Raw genomic sequence first — 14,604 nt, 5'->3', positions numbered from 1 at the left:
TCCCGATCCAGTCCCAGCTCGCAATTCCACCTTGCAACAGAAACACGATTAAAATGAGCTATTAAACGGTACCATGTTCATAAATCTAGGCAACAACTGGGTCTGATATGCAATATTTGACCCTCAATACAACCCCCAACCAGCATTTTGCTAGTCCCGAGCAAAATATGCGAAAAGTAAGTTGAGAATTACAGAACAATTTATAAACTCGAGTGATTTTTGCAGAATAATCCAGATATGAGAATTTTCAGATTCATGAATGTTGGGTATTACTTTCTCCTAGACTCATGCGCACGACAAACTTCATAATCAAGTTCAAAGTATTATTCCAGGAATTAGAAAAATTCTAAACATTGAATTCCATGGATGTACAGTCTAATCTCGACTTATCAACATTAAGATTCACCTCTCTATTTAAAGATATTATCGGTAACTAATAAGAGAATTCACGGTAACCCAACTTTGCCTTACACATTATCTTTTTATTCTTTTAATTTTTTTGATTGATTTCTTTTTTTCTTTTTCTTTTTTTCATTAAAAGTAATGCCAAGAAGGGGAATCGAGTCCTCATTTATAGGGAGCAAACCTATGGTAAAAACTTCACACCCACTCTTGTTTCAACTATCATCCATGGGGGATCGAATCCTCACCTATAGGGAGAAAACCTATGGTAAAGACTATTTGCCCAATCCATTCAATTTCCCAAGTTCGTTCCTTTCATGTTTAGAGATTACCAAGTTAGTCCTGCAATATTGAACTGAAACCTCAATGTCTAAGCGAGATGTGACATGTAAAATTATGATTTAGTCAATGTTTAAAACTTCTAATCATGGATTGATAAGTCACTCTCAACTATGAAATTTATTAGACAACTAAATCCAAGAGACAAAAATTACCAACATCATGTATCTTGTCAGTCCAAATTCAAGGCGGCCATCAAAATCACTTCGCATTCACAAGAAGTTCCAGAAAAATTTTAAAATTTTCACAATTTTTGTTCAAGACCAAGAAAATGCTGAGTAGGTCACCTAATCTCCCACCCCCAACATAAAATCAACATTGTCCTCAATGTAAAAGATATGAGCATGCAATGCACTTGGGACAACGGAAAGTAAATATGAAGTGATGGGAAGATAGTACCTGGATGATGAGTCGAGAGACACTTTCCAAGAGATCGCAGCATGAGCGTCGGTCAGCACGAGAGAGAAGGCAACACAAAAATAACAAAAATAAAATCCTACCTATACCACTTTCGTAGGTGCTCTCGATTGCATTTAGCGTATGCAACAAGCCTTTAAACCCCTAGGTTGCCCCTAGTGGACGAGTTGTAGTCTTGTGAGGGTTTGTAGTAATGTTACCCACAAACATTGAATTAACTAATGATAAAAACAAAATGAAATGGCGAGCTGGGTTGCCTCCCAGGAGCACTAAGTTTACCGTCTTCAGCCAGACAAATAAAGCAACAACTCTAGTCCTATGAAAGCGATAAACCTACCTATACCTCCATCAGACTAGGAGATCAATCCTGGTAAACAGGATCAGCAGAGGTATGGACATGTCCTCTGAATCAAATTTCTCGACAAATGGTTTCAATCGATGTCCATTGACTTTAAACTCCTTGTCATTGTCGGGATCTCTACTTTCAACGGCCCCATGAGGAAAAACAATAACAACAATGTAAGGGCCGGTCCAACGAGATCGAAGCTTACCCGGAAAGAGATGTAATCGAGAATTGTACAAAAGGACCTTCTGACCAGCCGTGAATGATTTTCACAAAATGTGTTGGTCATGAAATGCTTTCATCTTATCCTTGTAAATTCTCGAATTATCATACGCATCATTCCGGATTTCCTCCAGTTCATTCAATTGCAGTTTGCGTAGTGAGCCAGTGTTGTCCATGTTGAAATTAAGATTTTTGATCTCCTAGTACGCTTTATGTTCCAGCTCCACAGGCAAGTGACAAGCTTTCCCATAGACAAGTCTAAAGGGAGACATTCCAATAGGGGTTTTAAAGGCAGTACGGTATGCCCATAAGGCATCGGTCAATCGGATTGACCAATCCTTACGATCAGGGTTAACTATTTTCTCCAAAATATGTTTAATTTCCTTATTAGAAATCTCAGCTTGCCCACTTGTCTGTGGGTGGTACGGGGTGCTCACCTTGTGAGAGATACCGTATTTTTCATTAAGCTCTCAAATAGTTTATTACAAAAGTGTGAGCCCCCATCACTAATGATGGCTGTTGAGAGTCAAATATTGCATATCAGACCCAGTTATTGCCTGGATTTATGAACATGGTACCGTTGAATAGCCCATTTTAATCATGTTTGTGTTGCAAGGTGGAATTGCGAGCTGAGACTGGATCGGGATGCTAAAAGCACGGATTTAACGTTCAGAATGCACCAAGGCAAGGGACGGACTCCAGGGGACCAAGATCGACGGAATTACACACCAGGGATCCGCGAAAATTGAGAAACTGAAGCTCAAGCGGCCTGAAAGTCAGCCAGAATGCAAGATCACTGGGTTTCCATCATCTGTTTGGCTCGAAACTTTATACATGGCTCGAGGACCAAAAACTAACCGTACACATCAAATTTCAGCCATTGGATCCTCGTGAAAGTGGCTGAACTAACAGATCAGTCCATAAAACCCTGATTTGGGGCCCACCCGCTGTCCAGATACGCTTTAACTTCGGCCCCCACGGCTCAAATGAAATGGGGAACAAGATGGATGGTGTGGATTTCTCATAATCATCATACAGTATACATAGTACACTTTTTGCACTAAGACGTGCATGGCAACACAGGGACCGTCTCCTCTTCAAAAACAGAATTCTGTTTCTGGTATGAAACATAGACTGCGGATGATCTCAGTAGGCCATCATCATGGACAAAAAGATCAATCCGAGCAGTCAATCATGCATAGGGGTGCGATATGGTCAGAACCATGTTGATATTTACACCCATGCACCCATACATGCTAGTTTCAACGGTCACAAACGGACAGCCCTGCACTGATTGCAGCGTGATTACCACCTTTGGCCGCATCCATAACATTCCAAAGCCGGACACATCCAGCTGAAAGTTTGTTGTAAAGACAATTGACGGAGTGGATTTACTGCATAGGATTAATCATGGGCCCCACAGCACTCACCGCAACTTGTTTTACGCAGGGAGTGCGCGTCTGGAAATCCTGCTGCGTAAAGTCCTGCTGTGGGCCTCTGTTTTGATGTTTGAGAAGAATCAGCACCGTCCATATTGTAGGGATGAAAAATCTGATCAAGAAGTGGCAGTTATTTCGCTGATCGGCAAGGAAAATAGGGAGTTGGGCGTGCCGGCTTTTTGACTGCGTAAACTAACTCACGCAAGGAGAGCTACGCACACCTCCAGCAGGACTCTCTCCAACCGACTCCGAGTCCTGATAAAAGGAGAGAAGAGAGAGAGGCCATGGGGGGGTGGAGAGGATTGAAGGAGGAGTCGTGGCTGGAAAGAGAGGTGAGCTCGGCTTGGTTGGAACGAGAAGACAGGAGGCAGAGGCTGGGCTTGAACGTGGAGACAGGGAGGAGAACAGAAAGTTTTTCTTTTCTATTTCCTTGGCTATTGTTTTTTCCTTGCTTTCTTTCCCTTATGACTCTTAAGGTCATTAGCCTAATCATGGTTGGCTAAACCTCTTAGCTAGGGCTAAGAGGTGAAGCCTGTAGCGAGATGGGAGATACTATTTCCTATTTTTTTATGAATTGAATTTGATTTTAGTTGATTATGGAAGGAATGTTTTTAGTCTTTAATGGTTTATTGTGACTGAAATTACAATGGATCTGCAATGGCCTTGAATATCACCTTTTCCCTTTTGATGTATATGACGTCAGGAAGCCCTGTTGTTCACCATCGTCTCCCGGGCATGGTAGGATGATGGTACCCTTTCTAACTTGCATGCACTATGATTGGTTGGTAATTAGTTTAATCCTGTTGTTTGCTTTGTCTCCTGGGCATGGTTAGATGATGGAATCCATTCTAATTCATATACCTTTCATCTTGTGAAGACTAGATCAAGTAGGTTCAGTTTGATTTCCGTGATTCTTAATGCAGGCAAAAGATCTCACTGATCCCTACAAGTGGATCCTCTGAATCCCTAGTTTCCTTCCTCTGAATTACTTAAGTTTTAGATAATTATTCCATAATTATTCCTTAAATTTTATTTAGGTCAGATCACATCTTAGTCTAGTTCTAGATCTAGTTATTTTCAGATAACGTACAGGTTTTAGTCCCTGTGAATTCGACCTCGGTCTTACCGAGTTTATTACTACATCACAACCCTGCACTTGGGGTGTGAACAAGTTTTTGGCGCCGTTGCCGGGGACTGACGATTGAAATTTTCTGAAATTAATTAGGTTTAGAATTAATTTAAGATTAAGAATTTGACTAACTTTAGTTGTAGACTTTTATTTGATTTCTAGAACTAACTTGTTTTTCTATTTTATAGGATCCTGACATAAGTTTCTAAATTGGTAATTCCTTCCTAATCTCTCTACTTTTTCTACTTTATAGAATTAGGGTTGAAATTTTTAATTTTAGTATTTTTCTATTTTTAGGAAGTAGTTTTTAGAAACTTTCCTCTTTTGTTACTTTCTAATTTTAACTCTTTTAGAATCTAATTTTGTTTCCTAATTTATTTTTAGAATTTTTTTAGAAACTAACCTTCGTATTTTGTAGGCCTTTAAGATAGAAATTTCTAATTCGGTAAGCTCTTTCTCTACTTTCTATTCTTCAGTTTTCTTTTAGTAATTTACGTTCTAGTTTAGAACCTTCCTAATTTATTCCACTTTCTTTTAGGAATTCCTTCTTTTAGAAATCAGTTTACTGCTATTTTTCTTTTAAAGGATTGCTCTTCTCTTTTTTAGAATCTAACTTATTTTTGTTTTATTTTGCAGGTTTTGAACTTAGGACTCCAATTTGGTAATTTCTTTCCAACTCTCTCTTTCTTCCTAGATTTTCTTTTCCCTTCTTAGGATTAGGCTTTGAATTTAGTTGAGGGCTGTGAGTGTTTCATGCCCAAGTGGGCCCATGACAACACTCGACGTCTCTTGACCGAAGGAGGATTGGTTGAGGAGTTGACTATCCATCGCAGGACTAGACACCGCTCGAAATCCCCTGAGTTAACTAAAGTTATGGCTAAAGACCAACCTCCTCTACTTCCACCCAGGGTGGAGGATACCCAAGATGAAAATGAGGTGCATCAGGCACCCCCGCCTCGTACTTTACGTGATTATCTACAACCGGTGGGAGTGAGTATGCCCTCATATATGATTTTTTCTGAAAACACAGGACAAATGGACATCAAGCCAGGAGTTATCCAACTCCTTCCCAAATTCCATGGACTTGAATCAGAAAGTCCATATTTACATTTGAAAGAGTTCGATGAAATTATAGCTACATTATGTTTTCCTAATGTATCTGAGGATACAATTAGACTAAAACTCTTTCCTTTTTCCTTAAAAGAGAAAGCTAAGATGTGGTTACATTCACTGCGTCCTAGGTCCATTGGCACATGGAACGACATGCAGAGGGAATTCATAAAAAAATTCTTCCCACATCATAAAACGATTACCCTCAGAAAAGCAATCATGAACTTTGCCCAAAAGGAAGATGAAACATTCTTCCAATGTTGGGAAAGGTTCAAAGATTTGGTCAGTTCATGCCCACAACACAGATTTGAAACGTGGCGCATTACAAATTTTTTCTATGATGGACTGACATCTTCCATGCGCCAAATGGTCGAGACAATGTGTAATGGAGAGTTCATTAATAAAGATGTTGATGAGGTATGGGATTACCTCGATAGTCTCGCTAAAAAAACACAATCATGGGACTATTACCTAAAGTCGAACACCACGTCGAGGCCGACTCAATTAAAGGAGAAAGGTGGATTATATCTCCTATAAGAAGAGGATGATCTCAAGTTTAAAGTGACTACGCTCATAAGAAAAGTTGAGGCCATGGAAGGAAAGAAGGATAAGGTTAATGAAATTGTTTGCGGCATCTGTGATTGCAACATTCATACAACTGAAAATTGTCCTACAATACCCGCCTTTCGAGGAGTGTTGAATGAACAAGCCAATGCCGTAAACAACTATCAAAGACCTTTTACTGGACCTAACTCCAATACGTACAATCCTGGTTGGAAAAATCATCCAAACTTTAGTTGGAGGAATGGACAAACGGCTACTCCTCCAGGTTTCTTCAATCAAAATCCAAATCAAGTGAAACCTTAAGATGAACCGGTTCAAAATTCCATACAAGAGCTGGTTCAAGCAATGCGGGGAATTACAGATTTTATGCAAAAGATAGATTCTCGTATGACGGTTATAAAAAAGGGGATGCTTCCTGCACAACCTCTCCCCAATCCTAAACCGCAGTACGAGATTAATGATCCCAGCTCTTCAAATCAGATGGGGCACGCTAAATCCATCACCACTCCTAAGAGTGGAAAGATCATTGATAAAACTCTTCAGGTTAGGCCCGAAAAGCCTCAAGAACCAGAAAAGGATAACAATGATGGATCGAGTGATGCCCCACAAAAATTAGAACCGGAACTTCTAGAAAAGCCTGTTGCTCCGTTCCCCCAACGGTTGGTTTCACCAAAACCTCTCTCCAACTCTCAGGATATTTTAGAGGTGTTGAAATAAGTGAAAGTCAACATTCCTCTACTTGATGTCGTGAAACAGATTCCTTTATATGCCAAATTTCTGAAAGACTTATGCACGACCAAAAGACGGCAAAGTATTCAAAAGAAAATTTTCTTGACTGAGAAAGTGAGTATTATCCTAAAGCAAGACGTGCCACAGAAATTCAAAGATCCTGGTAGCCCAACCATATCATGTGTAATCGGGAACCATCAAATTGATCACGCACTTCTTGACTTAGGAGCGAGCGTCAATCTGATTCCCTACTCGATATACAAACAGTTAGGTTTAGGTGAATTAAAACCCACCCTAACCACACTACAACTTGCTGATCGCTCTGTTCGTATACCAAGAGGGATAATCGAGGATGTGTTGGTCCAAGTTGATAGATTTTACTACCCTGTAGATTTTATCATCCTGGACACCGAACCCATCAATAACATAAGCACTCAGATCCCCATCATTCTTGGCCGCCCATTCCTTGCCACTTCAAATGCAATTATCAATTGCAAGAATGGTGTCATAACTATGTCTTTTGGGAATATGACATTGGAGTCAAACATCTTTTTCAATAACGGCAGAAACTTAGAGGAGGATGACGATTTCCACGACATTAACATGATTGACTCTTTCGTGGAAGATACGACACCTCTAACCTTACCCTCCGACCATCTAGAGACGTGTCTGGCCCACTCCCATGACTTTGATGATGACATGATTAGGGAGACGTGCGCCTTGCTTGATACTGCACCGGTACTTGAAGTTAACCGGTGGAGGCCACAATTTGAAGAATTGCCACAAACCGATGTAGTGCCTCTACCGTCTAACCTCAAGCCGCCGAAGCTTGACCTAAAACCTTTGCCCTCTGATTTGAAATATGCCTATTTAGGTCAAGATGAGACATACCCGGTGGTGATCTCTGCCCACCTAGAGAAAGAACAGGAGAGTATGCTCATATCTACTCTCATTGAACATAAAGGAGCCCTGGGATGGACGATAGCGGACCTCAAGGGAATCGATCCCTCGATTTGTACTCACCGCATATATCTTGAGGATAATGCAAAAACCGCTCGGCAACCACAACGTAGACTAAATCCAAACATGAAGGAAGTGGTTAAGGCCGAGGTTCTTAAATTATTGGACGTGGGTATCATATACCCTATATCTGATAGTCAATGGATGAGTCCAACTCAAGTGGTCCCTAAGAAGTCCGGAATCACCATCGTAGCCAATGCCAATAATAAACTCGTGCCAACTAGAGTCACTACTGGTTGGAGAATGTGCATTGACTACAGGAAGTTGAATACCGTCACGAGAAAAGACCACTTTCCTTTGCCATTCATTGATCAGATCTTGGAAAGGTTAGCTGGTCATTCCTATTACAGTTTCCTTGACGGGTATTCGGGCTACAACCAGATAGAGATAGCCCCTGAAGACTAGGAAAAGATCACATTTACATGTCCCTACGACACCTTTGCCTACCGAAAGATGTCATTCAGATTATGTAATGCCCCTGCCACCTTTCAGCGATGTATGCTTAGTATCTTTTCTGATATGGTGGGGCAATATCTAGAGGTCTTCATGGATGATTTCTCTGTTTACGGTCCATCTTTCAGCAAGTGCTTGGAAAGTCTTAAATGTGTGCTGAAAAGATGTGAAGAAAAAAACTTGGTACTTAATTGGGAGAAGTGTCATTTCATGGTTCAGAAGGGAATTGTCCTTGGGCATATCAACTCGTCCAAGGGAATCGAGGTAGATAAGGCAAAAATCGATCTTATCTCTAACCTACCTCCACCTAAGAACATCAGAGAAGTGCGATCCTTCTTAGGACACGCAGGATTTTACAGGCGATTCATAAAGGACTTTAGTCTCCTCTCTCGTCCTTTATGCACTCTTCTTCAAAAGGATGCTCCGTACGAGTGGACTGAGCAATGCCAGGAAGCTTTCACCAAGCTTAAGGGCACGTTAACCACTGCACCTATCATGCAGCCACCCGACTGGAGCCTTCCTTTTAAGCTTATATGCGACGCTTCTGATTATGCTCTTGGGGCGGTCCTAGGCCAGAGAAAAGATAAGAGGCCCTACGTCATTCATTACGCAAGTAGAACTTTAAGTTCTGCCCAGATGAACTACTCGACTACAGAAAAGGAACTCTTAGCTGTAGTGTTCGCCTTGGACAAATTTAAGTCCTACTTGATCGGATCCAAGATCATTATCTACACAGATCAAGCGGCACTTAAGTATCTTCTTTCTAAGAATAATTCTAAGCCCCGTTTGATACGATGGATCCTTCTACTCCAAGATTTTGATTTGGAAATTAAAGATAAAAAGAGAGTAGAGAATATAGTGGCCGATCACCTTTCTCGCCTTAATACCTCTGATTCCCTTGAGGCGACTCATTTCAATGATATGTTCCCTGATGAATAACTGTTCAGAGTCTCCCATTCACCTTGGTTCGTTGATATTGCTAATTATCTTGCTACAGGTGCCATACCGACACAGTGGACCGCGCAAGATAAGAAGAAATTCTTCATCGAGGTGCGCAACTTCTTCTGGGATGATCCTTATTTATTTAAATATTACCCAAACCAAACCTAAGGAGATGTGTACCAGACGATGAGCATTAAAGCGTCATCTCCTTCTGTCATTCACAGGCCTGTGTGGTCACTTTTCTGCTAAAAAGACCACGGCCAAGATTCTGCAGTGTGGCTTTTACTAGCCTACTATGTTTAGGGACACTCATGAGTTTTGCAAAGCTTGTGAGCGTTGTCAGAAATTGGGAGCATTGTCCCGTCGGAATATGATGTCGTTGAATCCCATCCTTATCATTGAAGATTTGATTGCTGGGGCATCGATTTCATGGGACCATTCCCCCAATCATTTAGAAATCTGTATATTTTGCTCGCTATGGATTATGTCACTAAATGGGTCAAAGCAATTCCGTGTCGAACTAATGACCATCGCACGGTCATTAAATTCCTAAAAGAAAACATCCTTTCTCGATTCGGAACGCCTTGAGCCATCATTAGTGATGGGGGCTCACACTTTTGTAATAAACCATTTGAGAGCTTAATGAAGAAATACGGTATTTCTCATAAGGTGAGCACCCCGTACCACCTACAGACAAGTGGGCAAGCTGAGATTTCTAATAGGGAAATCAAACACATTTTGGAAAAAACGGTTAACCCTGATCGTAAGGATTGGTCAATTGGATTGACCAATGCCTTATGGGCATACCGTACTGCCTTTAAAACCCCTATTGGAATGTCTCCCTTTAGACTTGTCTATGGGAAAGCTTGTCACTTGCCTGTGGAGCTAGAACATAAAGTGTACTGGGCGATCAAAAATCTTAATTTCAATCTGGACAACGCTGGCTCGCTACGCAAACTTCAATTGAATGAACTGGAGGAAATCCGAAATGATGCGTACGATAATTCGAGAATTTACAAGGACAAGATGAAAGCATTTCATGACCAATACATTTTGCGAAAATCATTCACGCCTGGTCAGAAGGTCCTTTGGTACAATTCTTGATTACATCTCTTTCCGGGTAAGCTTCGATCTCGTTGGACCGGCCCTTACATTGTTGTTACTGTTTTTCCTCATGGGGCCGTTGAGATAAGAGATCCCGACAATGGCAAGGAGTTTAAAGTCAATGGACATCGATTGAAACCATTTGTCGAGAAATTTGATTCAGAGGACATGTCCATGCTCCTGACTGCTCCTGTTTACCAGGATTGATCTCCTAGTCTGATGGAGGTACAGGTAGGTTTATCGGTTTCATAGGACTAGGGTAGTTGCTTTATTTGTTTGGGTGAAGACGGTAAACTTAGCGCTCCTGGGAGACAACCCAACTCTTCATTTCATTTCTATCATTAGTCAGTTCAATGTTTATGGGTAACATTGCTGCAAACCCTCACGAGACTACAACTCGTCCACTAGGGGCAACCTAGGGGTTTAAAGGCTTGTTGCATACGCTAAATGCAATCGAGAGCACCTACGAAAGTGGTATAGGTAGGATTTTATTTTTGTTATTTTTGTGTTGCCTTCTCTCTCGTGCTGACCGACGCCCATGCTGCGATATCTTTGGAAAGCCTCTTGATTCTTTCATCTAGGTACTATCTTTCCATCACTCCTCTTATATTTTCGTTGTCCCATGTGCATTGCATGCTTATTTCTTTTACATTGAGGACAATGTAGATTTTAGGTTGGGGGTGGGAGATTAGGTTTCCTAATCTGTGTTTTCTTGGTCTTGAGCGAAAATTGTGAAAATTTTAAATTTTTTTTGGAATTTCGTATGAATTCAAAGTGATTTTGATGGCCATCTGGGACACTTGGAATTACAAAATACATGATGTTGGTAATTTATGACTCTTGGATTCAGAGTTTGAACTATTAATTCATGATTAGAAGTTTTAAACATTGATTGAATCATAATTTTACATGTCACATCTCACTTACACATTAAGGTTTCATTCGATATTGAAAGATTAATTTGGTGATCACTAAGCTTGAAAGGATTGAGTGAATGGTTTTCACCATAGGTTTGCTCCCTACAGGTGAAGGTTTGATTCCCCAAGGTTGACATTCAGAAACTTTTTTGGCGACTGGTCTTTATCATAGGTTTGCTCCCTATAGGTGTAGATTCGATTCTCCTCCTTGGATTTTCTTTAAAAAAAAAAAAAAGTTGACATAGTGTGAAAATCATCAAAAGCTGGAAGAATGAAACAAGTTTTGGTTTAGGTGTTGGTTATCATAAATTCTATTGTGGTTACCAATGATACCCTGAAATAGAGAAGTGAATTTTAATAGTGTTAAGCTAAGATTACACTATACACTCATGGAACTCAATATTTAGAATCGTTCTAATTAATGGATTAATATTTTAGCTTGATTTCAGGATAAAGTAATGCCAACATTCATGAATCTGAGAATTCTCATATCTGGATTATTCTGCAAAAATCACTCGAGTTTCTGAAAATTGTTCTGTAATTCTCAACTTACTTTTCGCATATTTTGCTCGGGACTAGCAAAATGCTGGTTGGGGGTTGTGTTGAGGGTCAAATATTGCATATCAGACCCAGTTATTGCCTAGATTTATGAACATGGTACCGTTGAATAGCCCATTTTAATCATGTTTGTGTTGCAAGGTGGAATTGCGAGCTGAGACTGGATCGGGATGCTAAAAGCACGGATTTAACGTTCAGAATGCACCAAGGCAAGGGACGGACTCCAGGGGACCAAGATCGATGGAATTACACACCAGGGATCCGCGAAAATTGAGAAACTGAAGCTCAAGCGGCCTGAAAGTCAGCCAGAATGCAAGATCACTGGGTTTCCATCATATGTTTGGCTCGAAACTTTATACATGGCTCGAGGACCAAAAACTAACCGTACACATCAAATTTCAGCCATTGGATCCTCATGAAAGTGGCTGAACTAACAGATTAGTCCATAAAACCCTGATTTGGGGCCCACCCGCTGTCCAGATACGCTTTAACTTCGGCCCCCACGGCTCAAATGAAATGGGGAACAAGATGGATGGTGTGGATTTCTCATAATCATCATACAGTGTACATAGTACACTTTTTACACTAAGACGTGCATGGCAACACAGGGACCATCTCCTCTTCAAAAACAGAACTTTGTTTCTGGTATGAAACATAGACTGCGGATGATCTCAATGGGCCATCATCATGGACAAAAAGATCAATCCGAGCCGTCAATCATGCATAGGGGCGCGATATGGTCAGAACCATGTTGATATTTATACCCATGCACCCATACATGCTAGTTTCAACGATCACAAACGGACAGCCCTGCACTGATTGCAGCGTGATTACCACCTTTGGCCTCATCCATAACATTCCAAAGCCGGACACATCCAACTGAAATTTCGTTGTAAAGACAATTGACGGAGTGGATTTACTGCATAAGATTGATCATGGGCCCCACAGCACTCACCGCAACTTGTTTTACGCAGGGAGTGCGCGTCTGGAAATCCTGCTGCGTAAAGTCCTGCTGTGGGCCTCTGTTTTGATGTTTGAGAAGAATCAGCACCGTCCATATTGTAGGGATGAAAAATCTGATCAAGAAGTGGCAGTTATTTCGCTGATCGGCAAGAAAAATAGGGAGTTGGGCGTGCCGGCTTTTTGACTGCGTAAACTAACTCACGCAAGGAGAGCTACGCACACCTCCAGCAGGACTCTCTCCAACCGACTCCGAGTCCTGATAAAAGGAGAGAAGAGAGAGAGGCCATGGGGGGGTGGAGAGGATTGAAGGAGGAGCCGTGGCTGGAAAGAGAGGTGAGCTCGGCTTGGTTGGAACGAGAAGACAGGAGGCAGAGGCTGGGCTTGAACGTGGAGACAGGGAGGAGAACAGAAAGTTTTTCTTTTCTATTTCCTTGGCTATTGTTTTTTCCTTGCTTTCTTTCCCTTATGACTCTTAAGGTCATTAGCCTAATCATGGTTGGCTAAACCTCTTAGCTAGGGCTAAGAGGTGAAGCCTGTAGCGAGATGGGAGATACTATTTCATGCTTTTAAATTTCTGAACTGAATTTAATTTTAGTTGATTATGGAAGGAATGTTTTTAGTCTTTAATGGTCTGTTGTGACTGAAATTACAATGGATCTGTAATGGCCTTGAATATCTCCTTTTCCCTTTTGATGTATATGACGTCAGGAAGGCCTGTTGTTCACCATCGTCTCCCGGGCATGGTAGGATGATGGTACCCTTTCTAACTTGCATGCACTGTGATTGGTTGGTAATTAGTTTAATCCTGTTGTTTGCTTTGTCTCCTGGGCATGGTTAGATGATGGAATCCATTCTAATTCATATACCTTTCATCTTGTGAAGACTATATCAAGTAGGTTCAGTTTGATTTCCGTGATTCTTGATGTAGGCAAAAGATCTCCCTGATCCCTACAAGTGGATCCTCTGAATCCCTAGTTTCCTTCCTCTGAATTACTTAAGTTTTAGATAATTATTCCACAATTATTCCTTAAATTTTATTTGGGTCAGATCACATCTTAGTCTAGTTCTAGATCTGGTTATTTTCAGATAACGTACAGGTTTCAGTCCCTATGGATTTGACCTCGGTCTTACCGAGTTTATTACTACATCACAACCCTGCACTTGGGGTGTGAACAATGGCTCGAGGCGTTCCAAATCGAGAAATGATGTTTTCTTTTAGGAATTTAATGACCGTGCGATGATCATTAGTTCGACACGGAATCGCTTCGACCCATTTAGTGACATAATCCACGGCGAGCAAAATATACAGATTTCTAAACGATTGGAGGAATGGTCCCATGAAATCGATGCCTCAGCAATCAAATGCTTCAATGATAAGGATGGGATTCAAAGGCATCATATTTTGACGGGACAATGCTCCCAATTTCTAACAACGCTCACAAGCTTTGCAAAACTCATGAGTGTCCCTAAACATAGTGGGCCAGTAAAAACCACACTGCAGAATCTTGGTCGTGGTCTTTTTAGCAGAAAAGTGACCACCACAGGCCTGTGAGTGACAGAAGGAGATGACGCTCTGATGCTCATCGTCTGGTACACATCTCCTTAGGATTTGGTCTGGGCAATATTTAAATAAATAAGGATCATCCCAGAAAAAGTTACGCACCTCGGTGAAGAATTTCTTCTTATCTTGCGCAGTCCACTGTGTCGGTATGGCACCTGTAGCAAGATAATTAGCAATATCAGCGAACCAAGGTGAATGGGAGACTCTGAACAGTTGTTCATCAGGGAACATGTCGTTGATATGGGTCGTCTCAAGGGAATCAGATGTATTAAGGCAAGAAAGGTGATCGGCCATAACGTTTTCTACTCCCTTTTTATCTTTAATTTCCAAATCAAATTCTTGGAGTAGAAGGATCCATCGTATCAGGCGGGGCTTAGAATCATTCTTAGAAA

The 14,604-nt window shown here is 41.1% G+C and overlaps 1 non-coding gene across 1 annotated transcript; it reads right to left on the bottom strand.

The window, feature by feature from the left end:
* Window positions 1-5,602: 5,602 nt before the first annotated feature.
* On the bottom strand, window positions 5,603-5,709 carry LOC131234088 (small nucleolar RNA R71). The gene has a single exon (XR_009165501.1). It is a non-coding gene; the product is annotated as a small nucleolar RNA R71 (small nucleolar RNA).
* Window positions 5,710-14,604: the final 8,895 nt, after the last annotated feature.

Source organism: Magnolia sinica, chromosome 18, assembly GCF_029962835.1.
Source record: "Magnolia sinica isolate HGM2019 chromosome 18, MsV1, whole genome shotgun sequence".
Taxonomy (NCBI): domain Eukaryota; kingdom Viridiplantae; phylum Streptophyta; class Magnoliopsida; order Magnoliales; family Magnoliaceae; genus Magnolia; species Magnolia sinica.
Note: the sequence above shows the minus strand (reverse complement) of the source record. Positions and strands in the feature narration are given on the sequence as shown.